The sequence below is a fragment of the Trachypithecus francoisi genome, unplaced genomic scaffold (genome assembly GCF_009764315.1).
Source record: "Trachypithecus francoisi isolate TF-2019V2 unplaced genomic scaffold, Tfra_2.0 Lachesis_group3, whole genome shotgun sequence".
Lineage (NCBI taxonomy): Eukaryota > Metazoa > Chordata > Mammalia > Primates > Cercopithecidae > Trachypithecus > Trachypithecus francoisi.
The window spans coordinates 51805548-51833340 of NW_022681468.1; the positions used below are offsets into that span (position 1 = coordinate 51805548).

The window sequence follows — 27793 nt, forward strand, 5'->3', positions numbered from 1 at the left end:
CTGAGGAGCAAGGAGAGCCAGTCCAAGTCCCAAAACTGATGAACTTGGAGTCCAATGTTGAAGGGCAGATAGCATCCAGTATGAGAGAAAGATGTAGGCTGGGAGGCTAGGCCTGCCTCTCTTTTTTACATTTTTCTGCCTGCTTTATGTTTGCTGGAAGCTCATTAGATTGTGCCCACCAGATTAAGGGTTGATCTGCCTTCCCCAGCCCACTGACTCAAATGTTAATCTCTTTTGGCAACACCCACACAGACACACCCAGGGTTAATACTTTGTATCCCTCAATCCAATCAAGTTGACACTCAGTATTAACCACCACACACATATATATTCATCCTGTTTCTTGCCTTCCAAGTATTTCTCCACATTCTCTATAAATTCTGGATTTTTTCATTTGTATTCATGAGACTAATTTCCATTTCTTTGCTTAGAGAGAGAATTGAGCTCCCATTATTTTCTCCTTGACCTTTTGCTTGAAGCTAGTTATTCTAGAAAAGCCTTGATCTTCGACATCCCGTTGCTTCTGGGAATCTTTCTGGTCCCTTCTCTCAGACCCCATTACTCTATCTTGCCTGCAGCTTTCTAGTGTGATCTATTGCTTTAAATCTTATTTTTGTTTTTTTCATCCATTACCCTTGGACTAGATGCTTTGGAACGTCCCATACTTCCTGGGCCCACCCCGGCCCTCATCCCAGATTTTGAGTTGAATTTCCCTTTAATTAGAGCCCTCCAAGTGCAGAAAAACCACACCTATTCTAATACCAGTCCTTGCTAGTAGAATTTCAACCTTGGCCCAATCCCTGCTTTCCTGAAAAGGAAGGTCTGCCACCTAGGTTGCTATGAACATAATAAGAAATCTGACAGCATGGAACTACCATGGAGTAATTCATGTAGTCTTGCTAGTTTTATTGATTACATTACAATTTTATCCACTGAGTAAAAGATCTTTGATTTAAAGTACAATCGAATCTAGATTTTTTTTCTGCCTTCCTAAAAAAATTACATAAAAGTCATTTCACTGTTTTATTGGTATTATTTTAACATTAATTATCTACTGGGATATTACAGAGTGAGAACCCCAGATCTTAGTCAAGTGAGGACTGTTTCTGTTTTAGAGAGACCAAGATTGCTGTAGGTTTATTGTGTTTCATTGTTCTTGGAGGTGTATTTATTTTTGTTCCTTTTTCTACTTCTTGTATGTTTGATGTTTTCTCCTTTTCTGTGAAGCTATTAACTTCCCCTTGAAAAGGCTTTCTTTTAAATTGATTCTAATTTACTACAAATATTTTTTAAAGCAAAAACAAGTTATTTGCTTAACTTACCACTCCCTTTTTTCTTTTGACTTTTCATGCTTACCTATGATTTGAATTTTTACAATAATTATATATTACTTTTACATTTTAAAATTCAATTTTAAATACATTTTTAAAATAAATTAAAAATAGTACTTACCTCATGAGAAAGTTGTACATTTTTAATACATTAAAACACATAGGAAAGTACCTCATACTTCGTAAGTGTTCAGTAAACATTAGCTATTATGGGTTTCACATTTATGCCTGGTCATAGATATAGTCCAGCTCTGCATCTCCAGCTCCTATGAGATGTCTCCTCTTGGAGGTTCTATGTGCACCTCAAATTGCAAATTGGAATTCACCATCCTCCTCCACACCCACCCAAACCTGTTCCTACTCCTGTGTTTCTTAATTCTGCCAGTAGCATAATGACTTCACTTTCATAGACTTGAATTTTTAAAGATGTATTTGAGGCTGAGGCGAGTGGATCACTTGAGATCAGGAGTTCGAGACCAGACTGGCCAACATGGTGAAACCCCATCTCTACTAAAAATACAAAAATCAGCCTGGCGTAGTGGCACATGCCATAATCCCAGCTACTCGGGAGGCTGAGGCAGGAGAATCGCTTCAACCTAGGAGGTGGAGGTTGCCATGACCCGAGGTTGCACCATTCCACTACAGCCTGGGCAACAAGAGCAAAACTCTGTGTCAAAATAAATAAATAAATAAAAATTAATTAATTATAAAAAGATGTATTTGATTTTTCTCTTATCTCCCAACTGAAACAATTCCCAAGTGCTTTTTGTTTTACTTCTACCATATCTCTTAGGTCTCTTAAGACTTTATTGTCCTCTCCATACCCTCATTCAGAACTTTGTTATTATTTATCTGGACTAACCCCATAGTATCTGTACTAATACAGTAGTCTTATAACTGTCTTGGGTTTCCAGCTTCTGCAACATATTCTATGCACTTCAGGTTAATTTTCCTAAAGAACATGTCTAAACATGTATCTTTCCAACTAGGTAATTTTCTTTGACTCCCTACTCTATACTGAATTAAGGTCTTGCACTTTCGAGTCCCAATCAACCATTGCAATTTGCCTCAGAAACCCCTTAATGCTTTGCACCCTTCAGACAAGTTATTTACCTTGTAGTAAAATAAAAACAGTAATAGTCTCACTGAAGGTCTCTGTGGTTTATTTTTTCTATATTTAAATGCATTGAATGTAATGAGTAGACTTAGAAGCCCACCTCTGAGCTTCTAAGAAGTCTTTTCTTTTGACTTATAATAGGTTCTTGGCTTTATTATAGATAGATAAGATTGCCAAATAGAGTAGTTTCTTATAAATAAAATTTCCTGTCATTAAAAGATATATATATGTTATGGATACACACACAACCACACATACAGGTGTGGGCACACACACACCACAAACACAGACATACATACATCTAAGGAATACTTTGTAATTTCAACAATATTAATTCTTTACCTCAAATGCAGTAGATACCAGAGGAATACTTTTCCATTTTCCTTTACATTGGACATATTTGCAATTTGAGAACAAGAACCAGTGTTGGTTTTCAGACAGAATCCATTTAATTAATCATACTATTTGAACAGCTGGGGAGGCCATATATTTACGTAAGAGTTTAACATTCTTTCGAAAAATTGTCAAGTATGAATTAAAATAATATTATTTCACTTTTTAATGATATGCTATTTATCTTTAGATTTTATTCACACCTAACTTTATAAATCAATAGTTCCAGTCTTTGAGACACATTATTACCTATGCTTAAATGCTTTTAAAAGCACTATCATATGCAGTGTGGTAAGAAAGGACTAAGGTTCTATTTACCTTAGAACTAAATGAGACTAAGGGACTCATTTGCAAAGTATGAGCTATTCCTATTTTTGTTTCTGAATTTGGCAAGCAATGGATAGAAAAGAGAAGAAATTGCTTGATAAAATCATATGTTTTCCACTTACTCGTCACCAGCAGGAAGATGAACTTTTCTTACTAAAAAATATTAAGTTTGTCTCATTCAATACAGCAGTAAAAGCTCTACACAGACAAATGTGGGTAGAAGATAAACTGGAATTATTGTATTAAATTGCCCAAGAACACAGTTTTAAAGAAAAATATTCATGAAAACACAACAGATGATAGTGAAAATAAGTGAGAAAATTTTATAAAACTTGTTTTAATACTGTATTCTAGCTTCTGTCTCTAGAGTAAAGGCCAACTTGAAAGAGAAACTTTGGATTCAGCCAGAGCTAATCCAACAGGAAACTCCAGGGATATGGGCAATTATTTAAATGGGAGTCACTTACGGGCACCATCAACAGCTGTCCTTTGGGCCAGCCAGTATGGTCAGGGCCTCAGAACTGTGGAGTAACTCTAAACATTTACAATGGTGAAGAGGCACCATATGAATAAGTTTGGAGAGATAAAGGGAAGGATGGGTAACTGGAACACGGCATGGTAACGTTTACTTTTCTGATTTATATTCTTGAGGAACACACTGCCTATGCTCAGCAATTTACATAGCTAATGCCATATGAGTTTGACAGTTATGATTCCAATGGAGGCAAGATACATGCTCTCCCTTACAGTGATAACGCATGAAGCTTGCCACTGCAGACTGGTGCTCAGAGAAACCCAAAGACCTTTTATGCATCAGCTCAGCCTTGAAATTCAGATGAGCCATCAACCAAGGTCTGCACACCACACACCTTTCCTACATACCTCCCCCACCATCTTTGCTTTAGGGGGCCATCTCTGCTTCTTCTCCAGTTCTTTAATTTAAATAAATTCCAGCTGTACAGGAAGAAGATGGAAATGTGTTATTATGTTCTCTGTTCTGTTTTGCAACCCCATAGATGTGGCCCTGTCTCTGATCTCTGTCTGAAACTGTGCTGAGGACTAGATAGGACAAACATGGAAAGCTAGTCTTTATCCTCTAGAAATTCAACAATCCAAGAGAAGAGATGCAGATGTACTCTGAAAGTATGGACTTAAGAATAAAAACATCAACCTGATATACAAGTTTTGGGTGCAGGTCAAATGAACCTTATGTTATACATTCATTCATTCACTCATGCATGTATTCATTCATTCTACAGATATTTACTGGACACTTAATACCAGGCAAGTTCTTCAGTACTGCAGATATGTAAATGATCAAAACCCAACCCTGTCTCTGCCCTCATGGAACTCTCTAAGTAGTGGAGTAGAAAGCCAATCAAATAAAAGATAAATAAATTTAAAATTGAGACAATGGTGTGAAGAACATGGTACTACGACAGCTGATCATAACTGAAGTGACACCATCAGGAAAAACACTTGTTTTCCTGAGAAGGCAGGAATGGAGCAGGAGTAGTTCATGCAGCCATCAGGGAACAGTTTTCCATCAAGGAGGAGGAAGCATGGTGAGTCAGAGGCACTGGAAAAAGGCCAGTGTGCCAGGAAAAGAAAGCTTGGGGGATCTGATGGGAAATGAGGTTAGACAGAGAGAGGGGCTCAGACCCTGCACAATTTGCAGGCCTCCCTAATGAGTTTCATTTTGAGCAGAAAGCAGGAGTATCACATATTTTGAGGTAATTACACCAAAGGGTCATGTCCAGTTTGGAGAGAGGAGAGATAGACCCACAGTCTAGAATCCAGTATGGTTGAATATAATAAGGGCACACCCACCCTCTCAGTGTAGGTTAATTGCTGGGGACAGCAATATTAAGAGATGGCTTCTTGAATAGGAGCCAAACCACCACTTGGTTAAAACAGGGAAGTTTTGACTAGCTCTACTAATAAATAATGAACCCAATATCCTTTGCCTGGCTTCCACTCTTCCACATAAATTCAATATGTGAATGCATCTGTAACAAATTAAGTGTCTCTTAAAAGTCCCTTAAAAGTCTCCAAATCTTTGAAAATTTAGAGTGCCTATGGAAAACAAATAAGCAAAATCCTTGACCTTTTCTCTATTCGTAAGTAAGATCAATGGAATATGCCAAGAACCCAGAAACCTCTCTAGTCCCAGAATTTTTTAAAAGGAATTTGCTTGTATGAATCCAAAGCAAAATTGGAAGTCTCTTTCAAACTAGCTTGTTTGGTTAGTTTTTGATAATGAAGTCAAGAGAATACTAATACATACCAGTCGTAATGTAGAATAACCCAGTCTCCAAACTCACACTGATATTTGACATATGTAGCCTAGACAACCCTTGGAATCTAAGAGTAGCAATTTAAGTTGTTTATTCTTACATAATGGGAACAGAAGGAGGAAAAGAATTTCTATTTCCCATTAGTTGGCGTCACATGTCCCTTCTGTTTTGCAGTCAGCATTTTCTGTAATAACCCACTAAGCTGATCTGTAACAATCAATAAAATACCTGAGATCATGCATGAAATCCAAATGGAATCTGAGAATAGAGAGATAACAAGGAGATAGTCTTTTGACTGGACATGCTAAGTAACAGATTTTATTTTATTTTGAAAAAGAAAGAAGGAAAGAATTGTGAGGGAAATGCTATTAAAAAACTACCCCAAGGAGTCAGCAATTTCTGAGTTTTTCAATTAAGTTGCCAATTTTAAGGCTATTACACTGCTCCCTGAATCAAAAGGATTAACAATTTTCCTCTTAGCAATTAGGAAGGTAGAATTTTACCATGGAAGCACATGGGGAAAGACTGTACAAGAAGTTAGAATTAACTAAATCTCCACTGAGGACCACCCAAGAGGAGCTAAATGAAGGGTTACTTTCAAGTGGGGTTGGGATCAAAGATTGAGGGAGATTAGAACCAATGGGAGGTTAAAGGAAAACATCTGGTCTTTTGCAGTAATCACCAATAGAAAGGTGGATCTTCCTTGGGGAAAGAGCAGCCCATCTGACCGCGGACCCTCCAACTTGCCATAGAGTGCTGACTCCATAGAGAAGACACCTCTGACATTCAGCAGAAAAATGCAAAAACATTCTGAAAAATTAATAAGGAAGTTACTTTATCAGGCAGAATGCAGATGTACAATTCAGCACTGAGATTCAAAGACATTTTTTTTCCTGTTTGGGCAATATGGTCATGCTACCCATTGAGTGTAATCCCTTGATAGTCTTGACTCGATGAAATCCATTGCTGTGGATGGTGGAGGAGGAGCACACTGTTCTCTTTAGACAGAAGCTTACAGCTGAAGCTATCAGAAAAGGAGGCAATGCGTGTTAATATCATTTTTACTTAGCCTTAAAGCTTTGGCTTACATCATAAATTCCTATGTCTGCTTAGGCAAAAGATGTTAAAGTCCTGGGAAGAAAGAAGAAATATTCAGGAGAAATAAGAGACAGGGGGAAGTTCCAATATTTTCCTAATAAAATATTCTTTGTTTTAGAATGTTCTTGCTTTTTGTAGTTTGAATCTTTTAAGAGGAGTGTTCAATGGTTTCCATACAAAGTCTGATTCTATCTTATTTCCTATTCTTCAGATTATTCTGGACGATTAATCACCTGGAGGAATGACAAAACAGCCCCAGTATGGCATCTTCACACGTGCCAGTTTTATCTGTTATCTCGTCACATCACATTTCCTTAGGAATCCAAGGAGGAATTTTTTAAAGGATTAGAGCAAGTGTGTTTGCTTGACTCCTCTATCTAACAGGAAGGCAACCGGGACGGAGCTCCTGTGCACTTTGCCCCGGGTCATAATGGGCAGCTGGCTGTTTCCTCAGTCAAGGCACAAGTGAAAAGAGGTTACTGCTTTCTGAGCACCATTTTTCCACACAATGCTTTCTTCGGCAATGAGCTTCTAAGAGGAGAGTCACAGATGAACGGGCCTGGAACGGAGCTTTGATTAGACCATCTCACTTTCGTAATGAGGGCACTGAGGACGGAAGGAGTCACAAATGACAAAACTAGAGCCACTTCTTCCTGGTTTTCATCTAGAGGCCAGGTTACAGCCCAGGACTTAACTCATTTCACCCATATCTCATCATCACTATTTCAGTGGGCCTCCATTTTTCTTCCCCTCTATCTCAAACAACTGAAAACTAGAGTAACACGAACCAGGGAACCTTTGTCCCAGAGGATTCAGCATCAGACTAAGAGGTGGGCACAAAGAGGAAAAATAACTTACAGCCTGGGGTCACTGGCTTCTACCTTTTCCCCCAATCATAAGTGAGCTTTCCTACTACCCAGCTAAACACTTCCCCCTTCTACTTTTCTCATGGTCTTCTTGGACCTCAGGTGCAGAACGCTGAGCATTATATTACTCAGTTTGTGACTCAATATTATCCTCTGGCTCTGCCAAGCCTGGTCTCTTTTTTAAATTTTTATTTGATTATTTTCTCTCTTCACCCTTCATCCTCACTCCCACTACCCTCCTTCCCATGGGCTGCCCCTTTAATTGTTCCTATATGTCCTTGAATATCCATGTGTCCTTGAAGTATTTAGTGTGTTGTTTTGTGCAGTACCTGTTTCTAATTTACATAAGTAATATTGCACTAAGCTCTCCTTCTGTTACATTTTCCCTCAATGCTCTTAGTAAGATCTAGCCATGCTTCTTTATGTGAATCCAGTTTATTACTTTAAGCTGCTGCCTCTGATTATGTAGCAGAATGCATCATAATATTTTTCTTATCTATTACTTCCAATGATGGACATCTAGCCGTCACGCAGTGGGACCGTGAATGTTTCCATTCTAGCTCTATCTTCCCAGCTACCAGAAGTCATATTGCACTCAACATTTTCCTATATAAATTCATTAGTCAATGGAAGAATTTCTCTCGGGTCTAATTCTGAAAGTTAGACTACTGGGTCATGGGGAAGACCCAGGAATCCTTATTTTACTACATATTCACATAGTTATTTTTCAGTACATATTCACATTTTGTTCTCTAGAATGTTTGAACTAACCCCTCTTGCTCACCTTGCAGTCCAGGAGAATTCTCACATCCTCATTAGTACTGGGTATCATGTGACTTCTTAACTGTTGCCAAGCAGGATTCCCTCCTCTTTAATTGACTTGGCAATTAAAATTATTATTCTTATGTTCTGTTTTTCTATTTTGTGAAGTTATATGCAATGACCAAATGCAGGAACATCTCGTTTGCAGTGTGAATAGGTACTGAGGAATAACTCAATGTTCTGATTAGTAGAAAGCTATCTGTATGGCATACCCAGGTTATCATTTTCGAAGAAGCAGAAAACAAACCAGCTTTAATTATAAAAACTCCCATGACCATAGTTTATGAGAATTCAGAAATTACTCCAGTATTAAGTGTGACCTACAAACAAACAAGAAAACTGGTACTCATTGAATTTTCCCTGTGGATATACCAGTTAGGAAATCACTTTGCTTTATCACATGGGACTATTTTGGTAGCTGACATATTTATTATTTCCATGCTCTTTCCTTGAAATTGCTCTCCCCGCAAAGCCCCTGCCAAAGGAGTGGTCCTAGGTTCGTGTTAGGACCGCATCATTCTCCCCTCTGGCCACAGCTTGCAGGATGAGGGAAGTTCATTTATCTAACGTTGAACTCATCTATAACCTGAGATAGACCAGTAACAGACTTGATGACTTTGAACTAAGTAAAATGAAGTCACTTGATCATGATAAGTACCTGAGCCGTCAGGTCATGGAAAGCCTGGCCTAGAGGCAGCCCAGGGCAAGACAGAGCTGAAGTCATGAGAAAACAGAAACTAAGAAGCTGCAGAGGATCTTAGTCTGCAGAGAGGAGACAGGAGCAAATGTGCAGAGAGAAGCAGAGATTACAACCACTCCAACAGCTGTGAGTACATCAATCAGTCAAGCAGGAGCCCTACCGGGAAGAATCCTTACCAAAATCCTTCATCTAATTTCACTCCCATTTTACAGGAAATAAACCTGATGAGACATTCTATCCCAAAGACAAGCCTCATCTACCCCAGGCAAGGGAACCAATTTTCAGGCCTGTTTTCTCTAGTTCCCCAGAGCGTTCTTCAACAAAGCACCATCCACCATTGTGAAGGGAAAATAGAACACCTGAGCCTTCACCACTCCATACTTATTAGAAGTAAACTTTGATAAATTATCCTCAAGGAGATGGGTAAGGAACTGGAGGGAGAAAAGATAGATGTGGCATTTATCAGGGAATCAACTCAAGCATCCAATACACAAATATATCCCCAAACTGTTGGAATGTCAAAGCTAGAAGCTACCTAACTATAATAACTCAGATTATAATTTCACAACATTTTTAAACATCCACCGAGTGTTCTCCTTTGAGTATGCTGAAGACGCTCTAAAAATTGTTTTTTAATAGAACAAACTGACTTGATAGAAGTCATCATGGGAGAGAGATGTGGGAGGAAACATAAAAGAAGAAGCTATGGTTGTGAGAAATCACTTTCTCAGCAGCCAGGAAGCAACTTCTGGGACAGAGTCTCAGAGAAAACCCACCCTGGCAATGCTCAGACCACAGGTGCACCAGTAACTCTCCATTTGCCATCATGAGTTAGGTGCTACCAGACCACTGGCTCTGTAAATAAATAAGCCAAGTAGAGTGAACATCCATGTTTTTCTTTACCCCCAAACTCCTTTTCAGGTAGAGTGTAGTGGTTAAGGGAATGGGCTGGCAGTGGGACAATGAATGTTTCCATCCTAGCTCTATCTTCCCAGTTATGTGAATTTTAGCAAATTACTTAGCCTCTGTATACTTCGGTGTACTCATGTATAAAATAAAGATAATAATAGTGCCTCCCTTAAAGGGTTTCTGAGAGGACTGCCTTTTGAATAGTGGCTGGGAAATAAGTGTTTAATTGTCAGCTATTATTATAATTATTATTTTGGAAACAGCACTAAGATTCTCTTTTAAAGAATCACCATCTCTCCCATTCTCAGTCCAATTGACTGAGGTCAATCTGACCTCCTGCCTTGGCTCCTCAGACATTACCAAAGTAGATTCTGTGAGAATCAAAGTAGGAGTTTCTATTTGAACTACTGGGAAAGAGGCACTTTTATTTCCTCTGGGGTTTGCTGAGCTAGTGACTGTAAGCCTGGAGACACTTGGCATCATCAAATTGAGAGAACCTGCCTGAGGACACTGTCAACTCAGAAAAAAAAAATCAGTCGAACAATGGCAAGACACCAAATCATTATGACATTATTTAAGCCCCTGGATCTGGCTGTGCCTGAAGCCAGTACCCTTGGAATTTCCAGTTGTATATGCCAATACATTATCTTCTTTGCTTAACTAATATAAATTGAAGTCATACTACTTATAATTGAAGAAGTCCCAAGGATTACAGTAAACTATGGCCAAGAAATATTTAGGAACTACATAATTTATTTAATTCATCGAAAACTTGTGAGTACCCATTTTGCAAGACACTGTAATGGATACTGTGATACAGCTTTGAACAAAATAGTATCTGCATTCTAGCTGGGGAAGACAGACAATAAATAAATAAAAATTATTAAATGGAATGACATGAAGTTATCATTTTTGGAGGTCAAACACAGTTGAATACTGGTAATTTCACACAATTCAGCCTAAGACCTATAGGCCATTCATCCAACAGTTACTCTTTACCATAAGAGTTTAGATGCCCTGAAGGGAAACACCTTTCTGGCTTCTAAGCAAATCACCACAAGGTGTTGCTGATTTAACGTCTTCATCACAGAGGTCATCACCGCTCTTGCCAATCATTTCTTCTGTCATTAATTCATCCTGATTAATGTTGCAAATTCTGTTCCATCATGGCAAAGAGCTACAACCACCACCTTAGAAATCATTTTCTTACTAGGTTCCTCATAAGAAATGTATGCCAATACATTATCATCTTTGCTTAACTAATATAAATTGAAGTCATACTACATATAATTGAAGAAGTCCCAAGGATTACAGTAAACTATGGCCAAGAAATATTTAGGAACTACATAATTTATTTATTTAATTCATTGCTTACCAATATTGTTGCTGTATTTTCTTTCACATGTTTTTAGTAACAATCTGGCTCCCCACCTCCTTTTCCTAACCTTCACTCCTTACTTGCTCCCAAGGGGTCCCCTTTATAAGTGATATCACCTGGTACTTTCTTTGCCTGCTGCTGGTCTGAGTTTCTGATTCCTGCTTCGTTGCTCATTCCATGCCTCCCTAATCTAGGATATCTGGCAGGCCCCCATCTATAGTTCAGGGGAAGGTTACATCTTGGCTGGCTAGAAGGAATTCAGCAGGGCTGAATGTGGTAGAAAGACTATTCATATTGGGAGCAACGGTAACATGGGGCGAAGCAGGGAGCCAAGGTGGTAGCTGAGGGAAGTGGACTCTGAGACACAGAGTAGTATGCAGGAGATTATTAAAGAGTACTATTGAGATTAAACAACTGCAGAAGAGAAGAGGAGGGAAGGAAGCAAGATTGAGTAGAAGGAGAAGTTCAGCTGCTAATGCAGTCCAAATGGAAGCCTTAGAACCCTACAGGGAGTTCTGAAGATGAGTTAATGCTTAAGATCTGTCCTGAATTGTGGTAAGAGAAATGAGGTCTTTGTATTCCAGCATCAGTCATCAGATGGGGGTCATTCTGGAAAGAGATACGACAATAGTTTAAGAGGACTCACAACTGAGGGTGCCTCCTTAAGACACTCAGCATCCAGGATGAGAAGTCCTTTACTCCTGAAGGGAGACCTGAGCAGTACAGCACAGCATCCACCACAGTGGGTATGCAAGAGAAAGGAGTTCCAACATCCACCAAGGTACAGAGTAAGACCAGAAGCAATTAGCAAAAGCCAGAGCATGGTACAGCATGGGACCTGCTTCACTTCTTTGTTAATATATTAGCAACAATATTCATGTTATCTAGAGTGTGTTTTATCATCTTAATTTTAACTGCAGTCCTTTCCCACTTACTGTCAAACCCTTTAGCCCCTAAGCGCCGTCCTTAAAAGTCAATCGAATGCTTATTAAAAGCATGAGTAAACAAATGAAGAGTCAGTGATTAAAGGGAGTAAAACAACACAATAGTTCATGTTTTCTACACGACTGCTCATGTTTAAGGAATAAATTTGATTTTATTCCCAACATTTACATTAAGAGAAACCTAAAGACTCCACCAAGAAGCTGTTAGAACTGATAATGTTAGTAAAGTTGCAGCATTCAAAACCAATGTACAAAAATCAGTACCATTTCTGTATGCTGAGTGAACAATCTAAAAAGAAACCAATAAAATAAAATAATTTCAAATTTTAATCTCTCAAATGCTGGCTGAGAAATCAGTACTCAATTTTGTAGAGATACAAACACAAACGAGAAATGGTTCTTAGTGTCAAGAAACTTGCCTTCTGGATGTAAGTCAGACAAACAAGTAATTCCTATGCAAATCAGATTGTGTCCCTACCACTGGAATCACCCAAAGTGCCCCAGGAGTTGGGAGGCTTGAGTCTTTCTTAGACCTGGGATGGGGAAGAAGGCTTTGGGGAAGTGGTACATTTATCTGGTCTCCAAAGGATGAGTTGGTTCAGCTGAAGTTAATGAGCGTGTTCAAAGCTGAGGGGATGACGTTGAACAAAGGAAGAGCAAGCTGTGTGAATTGTCTGGATGATGGAGTAAATTTGCAGAATGGCAGGAGGTAACACCAAAATATAGGTTTTGGGTCAGCTTCTGGGAATGTCGTAGCAAGTCTCAGCAGCCCAGACACCTGAGCCCTAACAGAAAAACACTTCAGTATTCTTTACTGCAATTCTTAATTTTATCTTATTCTCTCCAGAAGTGGGTCTCCGCTAGGCCAGTAATTCATTTGTGGATCTCAGTGTTTTTTATTTGATTCTGACATTTTCAAAAGATAGGAGATTATTCATGAGCACATGTGAAAATCATCTTAGCAATCGTATTGGTTGATAAGACCAAGGTGATTCTGAAATGTCCTAAACCCACCAAAAGGCTTAAAGATTACCTCAGCACTTGTGAGAGGTCCTTAATTTTGTTTCTTTTTGTGTTGACAGGGGAGAGGTCATGTTCTAAATACCCACCTGAGAAAAGGAAAACATTCAGGAAAGTTTGTTGGACAGCTAATAATTAAACTTCTACTTCTTTTAAAAGTGTCAAACCAATTGACAATAGGAAAAGTGATGAAATAAAGGTAAAAGGGAAACATATTTCACTTCTAAGGTTGATAAGGACTAAATTAACCATGTGTTCCTTCTCTAAGATCGTTCTATTTTGAGATAATTTTAAAAGACAATGGGTCTAATTATAAGCAGTGATGGAAATAGTATGAGAAATAATTTGAGATTTTGGATAAACTTAGGAAAATAATAATAAACAATGTATTTATTTCCATATTTCCATGGCTATCAGTTTTGTCCTTCAGAAGGAAAGCCAACCATGGCCAAACCCTATCTCTGAGGATGAGAAATTGTACTTTTATTTTTACCATAGCCTTAGTTTTCAGCTAGATGCATGCCTAAGTTATCTGCCAGCATTTTTGTGACAGTATTGAGGCTCACACTGAGCAGGAAGATGGACCTGTTGAATTAGAGCAGGATAGCTCCACGTTTCTTTTGAAGAAATCCGTGATTAATGTGTTCTTGCATCTCCCTCAGCAGGTTACACATTGGAAAGGTCTTTCCAGAAGGCTCTCTTAAAAAAAAAAATTCACAGCATCAGCCAGATTCATGAATGTCTTCTCCCTACAGGAAAACCATCCAGACTGGAGATTTGCCAAAGGGCATACTTTGGCTTCCTGCCAGTATTTTGTAGTGGGGAAACATTATGTTGAGGGACTTCCTTTGCTCTAGTGAAAGCTTACTAAAGGTCAGAAAATTATCCATTTTACCCACACACGGTGTCTGACATTCACAGATTTATAGCGGCTCAGGAATTCATGACATGTCCTTTGAGTTTACCCTGGATGACAAAGAGAGTAGAAATATGATAATGAAATCATTATACATAAACATTAGTCTTTTCCACACATTTTCCTTACACTGCCCCCTCCACCCAAAAGTGTAAGTAATGGCTTGATTTGCTACATTCTATAATGCTTTAAATAACTTTAAAAAATGTTTTTCCAACAGAAACATAATAGCATTTGGTATATAATAACTAAACCTGATGTACTAGAGCATAAATATAATCCTTCTTTAAATTTTTTAATTAGGTCATTACATTTACAGGTTCATTTTTAAACTATACTTTTTAAACAAAACATTTGATGTTAAAGGGTAAATATCACAAGGACACACGGGTTGTTTCTATCCCTTTATATTCCACTCTATTTTCTTTTTTATATTAAATACTACAATTAAGGAATATTAGTGTCTTTTTGTTGTTCTTTGTGAAATACATAGGAAAAAATCATGTTGCGCAAACTGCTAAACTTTAACAAAGCAATGCATACAGTTTTATTCTTTTTACAAATTAAAATTTATTTCAAGTCTTTTTCATTCAATGCCAGGCCTAAGACCACCAACCTAGAAATAATCTCTAGATTTTAATAGCCCCCATTAATATCTATGAAAGCACAGTAAATGCATAATTTTCACATCAGGATATGGAACCACAAGAAGTGAATTATTTATATGGACTACATAAAAGTAATCTAGCAATACCAACGCTTGCCAAACAAAAGTATCCTTTATAATTTTCATTCATTCAACTAAGATTCATTGAACTCCCACCAAATGCTTTGCACCAAGGCAGAAGTTTTCAGGGATTTGAGATGTATAACATGCAACTCCTGTCCCAGAGAAACTAGGCTTTTTGTGTGTTGAGAGTGGAGTTTAGCAGACACAGAAGTGTGTGTGCACACACTTACACCTACACAAGATACCCAGTCATCTTATGTGATTACAGATGCAATAACAGTCATAGTAGACCAAGGGCATAGTGGCTCAGAAGGACTCGTGCTCACTATTATTTTTTAACTGTCTAATAAGTTGTCATGGAAATGGTGGGGCATTATTCCAAAGGATAAACCAACGGCCAAGGAGTCCACTACTCACAGATGTATACATCTAATTGAAAGGAATTCTGTTGATGCTGTGTTACCCTGGATAAATATTTTTATACCTTAACATCCCTCTTCCCTCTTTCTCTTCTCCCACTCCACACCCATCAGCTGCTTGTGCTTGTAGTGCCTGTTGCTATGATTCCTACATGTTCTGCCAGAAATCCTAAGCAAAAGTGAACCTTAATCTTTGAGCACCCAGAGAAAACAATGTTACATTAATGACCTATCCTTATACACAAATGAGAATTGGGAAGGGGGCATATATATGAATGCATGGACTTCCTGAAGAACTTTCACGAAGAGTTATAAGCCATCCCTCGTACCATCTCCCGTGGAACCAGACCAGCCTCCTCCAGAATTATTAATCTCTGTGAATGGATGACTAAGCTAGATGGCAACTAAGTGTTCATACTTTGTAGTTAAGTTTCCTCAATGTTTTTGAACCTGCAAATTTATCCTCTTTCTTTTTTCTTAACATGATAGTTTTAATCATTAGAATCAGCACTAGAAGAAGTATCATTAAGAAACTTAATGTATGTACACTTAAAGGTAAGGAAATTAAAATCAGATATAAACTGCAGGATGTTCACAACAGAGGAATTGCTTTTGTTTCTAATCCTCCTGGGTCCACCCTCCAGCCGTGAGGTATCGTGACATCATCATGTGATGGTGGTCCATGATCTGAGATGGGTGGAACCGAGAAGACATTAAGATGTTACAGTGCATCCTGGCCAACATGGTGAAACCCCGTCTCTACTAAAAATACAAAAATTAGCTAGGCGTGGTGGTGCACGCTTGTAATCCCAGCTACTCAGGAGACTGAGGCAGGAGAATCGCTTGAGCCGGGGAGGCAGAGGCTGAAGTGAACTGAGATCATGCCACTGCACTCCAGCCTGGGTGACAGAGCAAGATTCCATCTCAAAAAAAAAAAAAAATAGTAATAATAAAATAAAATAAATACAAAAAAAAAAAAAAGTTACAGTGGCACAAAGTTCTCCAGAAGGTAGAAAACTTTCTGTTTTTCTTTAAAGCCTTTTTCTGCTTTGTTTTCTTCAGAACTTGACTACAATTAAGATATTTCACACACGTTATGCCTTATTTGGAGAAGTCAAGCCATGCATCTTTTTTTTAACAAACTGCCTGCTCTCTGCACCAACAACATGGATGCTGTTTTCACACATCAAGCCAAAAAAGAAATCAATTTACAGCCTGTTATTCAAATTAGGCCATCTGTGAATTCCTCGCTGTACAGGGAGTTTTTATGGCCAGCTATTCTTAAAAGTTGACAGGTGTTCAAGAAATATGTGTTAATTTTACAAATTGAAATTTTATTTATTAAGAAATTCCATGCACTCACAAAGAGATGTGATTTGAATAGGCTAACTTTATTGAAAATGAGCAATCCAAATCTTTAGGAGATACAAGGACCAACTTTCCAGGCCAAGATGCCCCTTTAAGTAATGAAACAGTAGGATTTATTTTACCACTGAGCGGTTAGGGATAGCCAAAATCTTATTCTGGGCCACAAGTCTATGACCTATTAAAAAGCTGAGAGATTTTATACATTTCTGAGGTTAAACAAAAGGGGCTTATGGTTCAAAAAAACGTATAGCCACGAAGCCCAGAGGCAAGACCTGAGCAGTTAGGAATGGGCTGCAGGAATCCAGCTCTTCCCAACTTTGCTCATCTCTGTTGCTATTTCATTTAGTGAAGTTATCCTTAGTAACTAACTCAGAATCAACAGATCTTATGCAAGTGAATTCCTATCTGGGCTAACAGGAGCCAGGGAGGTAGTACGAAAGACTCTGAAATCCTAGAGAAAAGGTCTATGGAAGCATCAGGAATCTTTAATTCACTTTTCTCTTCCTCTAAGAACTTGCGTTTGTATTTCCCTTTCTCTCCTTTTCCTATTATTCCCCTTCATCAGTCATTCTTTTCTGTAGTCAATTGGGTTACCACCCAAACCCACAGTGACACCTGCTGGCCAATTTGCAATGGCGAGCCTGAGTCCTGCAAGGCCTTGCTTGGCCCACATAAGCAAGAGTCCATTGAGGCAAACATTAAATACCACAAAATTCTGTTAGAAACTTAGACAGCGAGAAAAAATTAAGTGAGCATTGCCAGGGAAGTTCAGGAAGGGAGAATTTTGCAGAGAAACCTGCCTGAACCGTTACAAAAGTAAAAATGAGCCAAAAATATATCCGGTGCTATGAGCCAATTATGAAGACTTAAGAAAATAGTTATGGTAATCACTCTTGGAACATCACTTTTTACATTGTTTTTCAGCAACTACACTTATAGTCCAAAAGATCTTATATTAGCATTAACTTAATAAAGTCCCAAAAAGAAACGCAGGAGAATATGTTGCACAAACATTTATTTCCTTTAAAATATTGATTAGACCTCCAACACAAAGGGTTAAAAATTTAGGTTTAAGACATTTTTTTTTCCTGTTACTTCCCAAGGACTTCCAATTCTTGGTCAAGTTTCTTTACTGAAGAATATTCATATTTTGTTAATCCTAAGTATTTATACATTGGTTATTTTGGCTGGGTACATTTTTGAGGATGTTTGCTTTGTTTCAAGCAAATCTGTTCCTGACTTGAAAGTACAAATTCTAGCAAAAACAAAGACAACAGGAATATCTTTTAACATTAATACATTTTCTTAAAATATTTACAGTTTTCATTTGAAGGTTAAATCCTAGGAATAATTCTCCATACACATGTTCATATTTGAAACAGGAGGTTGTCCCCAAGGACTTGTAGCAGCAAATGTGTATTGGACAAAAATGTTGGCCTTCTTCATCCTTACTCTGTGTTCTAAAGGCCAAAACTTCATTTTAGCATGACCTTAGAAGAATAGTGATACTTTTAGAATTTCCTGGTATTTGGTGGAAGGAATGTTTTTATTTGACTGCAGATGTCACTTGGTTTACAGGAAGGATTTGGTAACGCGTTCATGCCAGTACTGCACTTACCCCAGATTTCTTGCTATGTAGGAAGAACACATGTCAAAGCTCACTGTTTGTTAAATGGAAAAGATTCAGTACACCAGAAGCTTCTATTATAAACATTGTGACTTTGTGCAATTTACAAAATGTTCTATCTCCATTAAACAATAAACCCTTGACCCCAGAGCTCAGTTTTGGGATTCTGCGATTTGAGAAGGTAGACATAATGGATGGCAATAATAAATGAAAAGTTCAAGAGGTTAGGAAAAACTGTTTAATTATTTCTGTAGAGCGTGGGCTGCAGAAGCCTTGCATGTCTGCCTTCTTCCTCATAGAAACACTGCATGAAAGGGATCCACCAGGGCAGCCCAGGCAGGGCGTAAAAGCAGATTGCGGTCCCTCAGTTGTGTTTATGAACAAATGATTTCTAGATACCCTTCCATCTCTGAACCTTTGCAGTTCCTGCCAGGGGAGATCCAGTGCCAGTCCCAGCACTCAGCATCTGTTTTCCAAAGAGCTTGGATTTGTTAGCATGAGAAATTCATTGCTCATAGTTGCTCCCCAGCTGTGGCACTAGTGAGTGTAGCCTCTTTGCCTTATTTATTTGTAGAAAACCATGTCCTGTCCTCTGTTGTTGGTTCTCTTATATAACTAGTCCTGGACACAGGCCGCTGTGCTTTTAATCCCAGGCCCACTAAGCTGCCTTGTTAGCTAAAGAGCTCCTCCACATTTGAATTTCACAAGGTTGGGATGTCCACATGAGGGCAGAACTTGGCAATTCCCAAGGCACCAAGCTCTAAACCAGATGTCTAAGAAACAGGGGAAGTCTATCAACTTGGGCCTTGATTGGAGAGATAATTTAGGGACAGGTCTCAAAGGAGCTTTGGGGGCCAGGTGAAAAGCCTTCCCAGAAGGGAATGACCGGAGCAGAGCTGCTAGGAATTCCTCGCAGGATCCACACTACATTCAGAGCAGAAGCCAGCAAAGAATGCTTTGTAGGTCCAAACCCTGGATCTCAAGGATAGCAGACAAGCATTCTTGTTGTTGCCAGACGAATGTGAATTCTTTAGAGCTTCCTATCTCTCCACCCATCCCAAAACATTTACAATAAGCTGCTATCTATCTTATTCCATCTAGACTTGCAGAAACCAGATAGGGGCAGCTGCTTAGATGAACCTTGGCTTCTGAAATCTAGAAGAGAAGCATTGTGAAAGCGGTGACATGGGAAAGGAAAATAACTTGGCTTTGCTTTAATTTAGACACTGAGGATTTTTTTCATTAAAATCTGGGGGAAAAAACCATAGAAATCAAAACTTCAATGAAAGAATTATAGCATGTATTCAGTGTCTTAATCTGGAAAATACTGTGACCAGCATTCCCCACAAAACAGGGGAAACTGCCTTTTTTTTTTACCAATGTTTGGATTCCATGACAGGAGGTGGGCAGAACAATGAATAAGAACCAGAGCTTTGAGTGAGAAAGTTCTGAATTCCACTATTACCTAGGTGGGTAATGTTGGGGAAGTTATTTAAATTCCCTAAACCCCAGTTTTCTAATCTGTAAAGTAGGGATAATAATAGTTCTGACCTCAGATTGTTGTAAGGATTAAATTACGCAGTGCACCTAAGAAGACACTCAACCTAGGATCTGGTACTCCTCAGTCATTGCTGGCAGTGTCTTTTACAATTAAGCCATCAACTGTGACTAGAAAGGCCTCAAATTTAAAGTCAATCTTGACAAGACTCTGTGTGACCTCAAACAAATTTTTTTCCCATTCCTTTGGTCACTGGGATGAATAATAGAGTGGATGAAATGTTCCTTGTTTCCAATCTGTATGAGACTACAGTAATCATTTCGATGGGAAAAGGCTATGCCCTAGAAACAGGTGCCTTTATTCTATTCTTATTCTGCACTATACAGACAACCTGATGATAAAAGAAAAATTGCAAACTCCATGGCCTCAGCACTAACTCAGACATACGGGAGAAGGAGCATGTGAGTAGACACACTGGGTACAGGCCATCTATCAGGTCCCTAAGCAGAGAAAGCCCAGTTGAACCAAACTCAGAAGTAGGCTTGAGCAGAGTTTCTCAACCGCCATGCTCCTCCCATACTGCACACTGGTAAGCCTCAGATGGAGTGAGCCACAGCAGGAAGAAGAGGGAGCTGCCCAGGTGCAAAGCCAATGAGGCATGGACCTCAGGCACAAAACTTAAGAGGGCACCAACAAACTTAGTAATCAAATAATATTTCAATAGCATACTTTAAAGGAAAATTTAATGTATGAAACCCCAGGATGAGCAAAATATAATTTTAAATAAAGGCAAGATTGTAGGGTTCAGAAGCACTTCAGAAGACATGGCCTGGGACTAACTTGGGCTGTTGCTGCAACAGAAAAGATCTAAGTCTGACTGAGCTAAATGGGGTGCTGTAAGTCCTCAGTGGAAAAGCCCATAAATGTCCAAGGCCTGTTTCTGAAGGCCTTGCCCCCAGAAAGCCTTGTTCCCATCATTGCTTTATAGTAGACACATGGAAAGCTCCCCACCCTGTCTGGGAGATTATCTGAGAAGTATGCACTGTACTTCTCTGGGTTTATTCAAAGGGAATTTTTACTTCCGGGTACAAAGAAAAAAAATTGCTTATCAAAGAGCTCAAGAGATTTCTTGAGCCCAGATCTAGTATTTACCATGCAGTATTTTGATGAATGGGAGTTAAATGATTCCAAAATACACAGATTAAAATTCCCTAGAATATACTTGGTTTTGGAAAATGGTACTTTGAGCAAAATACATTTTGGGCTCTGCTGAACCCCAAATATTAAAAAAATGAATACAAAGTTTGCCAAACCCCAGGTGCTTCTGGGCTCACATATCCTGACTCTCTCCTTGAGAACACCTTTCTACCATTGTTTTCCCCAGGCAGCTCTACTCACAACAGGAAGTCTGTAATTCAGTTTTCCCTTTTGTAAAGAAAGGTATCTTTAAATGGTATAGACCTGACATTCACACCAGAAGGCAAGAAAAAAATGGCAAATACAGTTCTTTGGGGTCTTGTCATCCACACAGGATCATCATACAATTAGGCAGTAGGATGCCAGGTGCTAACCTTGGGGGGACTCTGATTAAACAAACAGTATTGATTTTCATGTAATGTTACACTCCATCACAAGGCCTTGGGAAAAGAGCAATGGTGTCACCAGGATCCTGAGTTCTTCCTGAAATCTAAATATACAGATGAACAGGTGAGTGTTGGTCTATCCAAATTTAAATATAGGCACAAAACGCTCTTTTGCATAGGGGTATCGTCCATCTCTGCAGTTGCAATGCTGTGGCTGGGGGACCAAAGCAAATGAACTGAGTTGTGATGAAAACTGTCAAGTTGTGTTTGGGAAAAATGTCTCGTTACATATATGTGACCACGTTTTCCTAATTCTCCTAGAGCAGGATTTGGAACAGGTATACAACAGATAGAAATTTTGTTTCCGAGTCAGAGAACACAAGGCAGCCAACAAGAGCTGAAGACTCACAGTTCTCAGGTTTACAAATGGGTTAGCAGGGCACAGTTGAGGTGTTTCCGTCTGTGGGTTTGTTTGGTTCACTCATTGGCGTGAGAAGCCAGGCACATTTCTTCAACTCTGGAAGCCACGAAGAAATCCTATTCATTGGGGCTTGTGAATCAACAAAGAGGAATGGCGTTTAATATTTATATATGTCTCATGTAGCCATTAAAAATCTTTTATGAGTGTGAAGCCATTATTAAAGCAAGATGGGTTCTGGGTCATGGACCCTTTCATGGCATTTCCATAGTGCTAATGAGACAAATAATATCTCCTCACAGTACAATGGCTGCCTCTAGCACTGAATTCAGAGTGCCTACCATAGGTAAAAATTCTAAAGGAAAAAAATTTACCATTAGAATTACCCTACCCTAAGAACTTTTTCCTTTTCATTGCCTGAACAAACAATGCAGTTTCTAACTCACTTAATACTAGGTTGATGTGTTTGTGTGTGTGTGTGTGTATGTGTGTGTTAGAGGGTCTGAGTAGAGACTATAGACTAAAGATGGCCAAATACATGGATATTAATAACATACATGAATGTCTGTTATCCACTGGACCACATATAGTGTATCCCCAGGAGATATTTACCCTCTTATGTTTACAGATGACATTATGTTGCACCCCGATCTAAGTCATCCACTACTTCTAGGACAGCTAAAGAGAAGACAGAAGAAGGAAAGAACAATGATGACAAAAGCATGGAAAGCTAACAAAAGAGGATAAACATACTGCATACTGTGAGTGAACACTGATGCTTTAAATTTTATATAGCAACTTGTTTGGGAAGATCTGCCTTACTTATGAGTGATATCTTATACTTGCCAAAATAAAAGTTGTATTATACCCCCTTGCCAAACCATATTCTACTGAGAGAAGTGACCACACAAATGAAGAGTAAGATATACATGTAAATGCTCTCAAACACACTTCTTCCCCTTTACCACAAAGAAGATAGAATTCTACATTCAGCTGCCATCAGAACATGGCATTCCCTACCAAGAGTAATTTAATGGCAACCAGCACGCTTTGCGAATGAAACACAAATGTCTAGTGGTTTCCAGATCATATATTCAGCACAAAACTTCATTATAGCTTATTTTTATATCACACATAACAACGTTTTAGTTCCATAAAGAATTTGTTAAAATGAATTAATAATAAACGACTATATAATAAGGAACTCTGAGTTCTGATATTAGTGGTATCTGACTTTTTTATGGACATTGGTAACAAGGAAGAAAACAATTTCCAGTGGTTTTTCAACTACAGACATTGTTTTTCAACTACAGACATATAGTCAAGGCATTCAGAAGACATTTTTATGATTAAGAAATTGTAGTGGGAGGGTAACAATTACATTGGATATCCTCTAGCTAACTTATCTTGGTTTCTGTAATACTATTATCCATAGTGTCACAATATTCAACAAAAGTTCATCAGGCTTCACTGATGTTGTCAAGGCTCATTTGGCCATAAGGGGCAGAGACAGTTCATTCAAGGGGCCCCAAGATAAGAGACATGGGTAAACCAAAATTGGAATTGAAAGCAGTCAGGAACTGAGGTGGCTTTTGTGTGAGTCTGCTTATAAACTTGTATGAGTGAGTGTGTGTATGTGTGTGTGTGTGTGTGTCTTTCTCCCTTTCTCTCACAAACTGCATGGAGCACTACTCACACCTTCTCAGTGCATCACTGCTTTGTTCTCCCCATTCTCTTGATCTTCATCCTTGTAATTTCAGCCTGTCCTAGTCCCAAGTCTACTTTGTGCCCTTTCAAATCCATTTCCAAAGCTAACCTGCCCAGTCTCTGAATTTCCCCACTTCTAAATGTCAACAGGAAAGCGAAGAGACAGAGAGAGTATGTGTGAGTGTCTCATCTTTCCCACCCAGACGCCACTGCTGGTGGCCAGCAGCAAACCTAGGTTATCCTCAAATCACACATGTCCCATCAATCCATCCGGGTCTCACCAGGCCATAGAGTGACTGATTTCATAGGGGATGTGACGGGAGAGAGCCAAGCCAGCTCACAACATGGCATGAAAATGACTAAACATGATACCAGTAAGCCACTCCCATCAGTGAGGACACAGGAGCAGGCACAGGACATGTGACAGCAGCTGTGCTTCCAACAATGGGGAACTCTGTTTTCACTTCAATCTGGAAACAATTCAGAGGTAAAAGTCTTCTCTTCTATATATATATTTTTATTACAAGAAAAAAAATCTCAGACTATGAGAGTTCACAGAAAAAAAAAAAAGAGAGAAGGCACTCCCTGCTAATAAGTAGCTACAGGAAGCATTTTTTCAGACTGAATAGATAAAGCAAGGTATCCTTGGAAATCAAATTGGTTAAAACTAAACAGCAACAACAACAACAAAACCATACCTCAAATAAACTTGCAGCAAATATTCTCAGGGCCCTGATATGTGGAAATGACCATGCCAGAATAGTTCATGAAAAAATAAGTTCACTCAGAGGAGAAGCAGTAGCCACTAAAGGACCAAAAAGAAGAAATTTAATTTCAAGAAGATGCTGCTGTTAATATCTGTCAGCATTTTCAGTATCAGTTTTAATGTATTTTATTACCTACTCAGGGGTTTTCAGCAACCCTTAGTGAGAAGGGATTTAGAAAAGAAAGTCCAAACCCAGTTGTGTTCTTGCTGATCATTTGTTACCCATGATTATGCATACATTAACTAGATGTATAATAAACTGCACATGATTTTCAACCCATAGCAGAACTTACACGCACATCTCTCTTGTTCATTTAATCTGAAAATAGATACTTCTGTGGCTGCTTATCCCAAGAGCTTTGAGCAAATAGGAAAACTGCACAGCAAGTCCATTCATAGCTTTTTCTTTCAAATGTTGTTTTAAGCAATTGCTAGTCCCAATTATCTTCTCACCCATCTCCCCACACATCTCAAAGAAAGAAACTAAAATGACCAGACATCTTCTTGTTCCCAATTCTGCTCCTAAACCACCATACAGCAAGAAGAAAGTGGGTTACCCAATGATTCTAACAGAATATATGTCAATCCACTGTCGTTGTTTTTTTAATGACTTTAAAGATTGTGTTCAGTATAAATTCATTCAAGAACATCTGAACTCTTCCTTGATAGCACTGGAACTACAATGCTAAAGCTCTACAATGGTGGTAAGATAGCATGCCTGGATTATTTCCCCAGGGCCTAGTACAGTGTTTGACACAAGGTTATGACACAATCAATATTTGTTGAATGACTCAATTAATTATTGATAGTAGGCAGGAATGGAGAAAAGGACAAAGGGAGGTAAGGGTCACTAATCACATTTATGCAGGATTTTCTTCCCATCCTGTTAAGTATTTTACTAGCAGGATCCAATCTGGGATGCTTTACTAAACACCGCTGTTATATCATGCTAAATGACAGACAGAGAGCTTCTAAGTTGTTTCCATCTAAAAGCAAGACACAAAAGTGGCAGTACTTCCTGTCCTTAATGTAGGCAGTGAGTAGTTCTGAGGCTCTAGAATCATCCTCAAACATGTGAGCCTTTACCAGTTGAAGTTTTGGAAATTACTCAGGTAACACTAAAATGTGACTTGATACAGAATCAGAGATTTTAGAACTGAAAAATGATGGTTATCATTTTAATTAGGATTGATGGCACTGGCCATCTGATTACTATTTGTAATTTCATCATTTGAGTTGTAATGCACTGCCTATTAGCTCATATCAATGTCTGGTTATAAAAGTGTTCACAGTGTTTACAATGAGAGGCCTTGGTGATTACAGTCCCATAAATGTGTGAATAATTGAGAGGTTATGCTGCAGTACATGCCTCATCAAGCTTTCTTTTCAAGTCTCAAGTACATATTTAAAGCTCAACACTAGAACTCAATTATACTTGAATTGCCAGCAAGAAAAAAAAGAGCTAAATTAACTAAGCTGTCAAAAACACCCTCTGCTTTAAACTTACTTGGACAACTGGACAATAGAAATAGTTCACTCATTTAAGGGTTGATTTCATCTGGTAAAGATTTATTAAGTTTCTTTCTTGGTCCCCAAGAAGATAGATGGAAAGTCAATCTTGATAAAATAGTTTGCAAAATTGACTGGATTGCTAGATGTATATAGCAGATTTGGTACAATCAATATAGAGAGAAGTGAACAGTTTATGTATGATCCAACAAGATCATGTTACAATGGTCTCAATAAATTACAATGGACCCAGCAATAAAATAATTTGGTGCAGTGCGCACTACTCAAAGAGTACAATTAAGTACCTACCATCTTTGCTTTGACTCCACAAGAGAAGGGTCTGTAGTTTGGAAATGAAACTGACCCAACGCATGTGAAAGAGTTCTATTCTTTTCCACTAATAAAAATATATTTCATGTAATACTCTTTTAAAGGATAGTTCGTTTTTGGGATAACTCCAAACTGTTCTTAAATGAACACATCTTAGAAAAAAAGTGGATGAGATTTCAAAAATAATTACCACCAAAATTCAGACTTAATTAAAATTCTAATTTATATTTATTTTTAATATAACGTATTTTGTAATCTGTACAATGGGCCAAGAGAAGATAATCTTGGATTACTCCTTTTATGCTAGGTTTTTTTTAACTTAACCCTTTTTTTTCTTTTGAGACAGAGTCTCTCTCTGTCACCCAAGCTGGAGTACAGTGGTGTGATCCTGGCTCACTCCAACCTCCACCTCCCAGATTCAAGGGATCCTCCTGCCTCAGCCCCCAGAGTAGCCAGGACTATAGGCACCCACCACCACACCAGCTAATTTTTGTATTTTTGTAGAGATGGGTTTTCTCCATGTTGGCAAGACTGGTCTCAAACTCCTGGGGTCAAGTGATGTGCCTGTCTCAGCCTCCCAAAGTGCTGGGATTACAGGCGTGAGCCACTGCGCCTGGCCAATTTAAATCTTATTTGAAACACCATCCACAGACACACTTGATAAATACCTTATCCTGAATCCCATACTTATGTAAAATAATCCTTACCACTCAAAATAGAATAGACTTCTATTGCCCTGGAATCACCCACTTAGGTGGTTCCCATTTTAAAACATCTAGAGGCCAGAAAGGGGCTTGGGGGCCTGAAAAGAAAAAATAAAAGAATATAAATATATTTTTACTACTGAATTGTACACTTAAAAATGGTAAAGATGGTAAATTTCATATGTATATTTTACCTCTGTAATAAAGAAATAAAATTTTTTTAAAAATTTAACACATTCTTTGATTTACCTGAAGTTGTTCTCAGCACCTTACCTTAGATGTTAGAATCTTAGTGCTGCTAAGAAGCATAATGTCAAACTCATCCCATTCTCTCATTACAAAGAGGAGGGAACAAAGACTTGGAGAGTTTAGTGACTCATCCAAGGCACATACAGCCATGCAGTGGCAAAACTTGTACTGCAGACCAGCTCTCTGATCTTTGCTCTGATTTTTTCTGTGGCATCATCTATTAACACCAGATGCCCTTCAGAAGCCACCACAATTTTTTTCCTCCCATGTACAGCCTACTGAAGAAAAACAGTAACTCAATTTAAAAAGCATTTCTATGTACCTACATGCATGGCACTCTACAAGGTAAGGTGGGCAGGTCCAAAGCCAACTAAGGCTAAGCTCCTGTCTGCAGGGGAAGACAGACATGCTCCCGGATGACCATTATCCACAGTCGCTAACCTGCCATAAGAGCTGACACAGACATGACCTAGGAAGGCACAGGAGTTAACAGAGTCAGTACAGGTTAGAAGACCTGAGAATGCTTTCAGAAGTAGGTGACAGGGTAGATGAGGAAGATTTTGGCAGGTGGCGTGGTGTTCATTCTGGGAAATTAGTTTATTCTGCCAGACTTGTTCAATTTTAACTCATTAAAAAATGGAATATAAAAATATAGTAGACTATATCCAGTTGATGGATGGTGGCTCAGAATGTTACCACTGACTTCACAGGCAAGCCTGCAGATCACTAAACACACATTTATCTACATAGCTTTGTCCAAATTATTC

The 27793-nt window shown here is 38.6% G+C and overlaps 1 long non-coding RNA gene across 2 annotated transcripts; it reads right to left on the minus strand.

Moving 5' to 3' along the window:
• Positions 1–6399: 6399 nt before the first annotated feature.
• LOC117071180 lies at positions 6400–27111 on the minus strand. 2 transcript variants are annotated; one of them, XR_004432181.1, is made up of 4 exons: positions 27051–27084; positions 21753–21893; positions 13216–14168; positions 6400–6489 (listed from the first exon to the last, which is right to left on the minus strand). It is a non-coding gene; the product is annotated as an uncharacterized LOC117071180 (long non-coding RNA). The 2 variants fall into 2 exon arrangements; XR_004432182.1 differs by lacking the exon at positions 21753–21893 and having other exon boundaries at positions 27051–27111.
• Between the last annotated feature and the right edge of the window lie 682 nt (positions 27112–27793).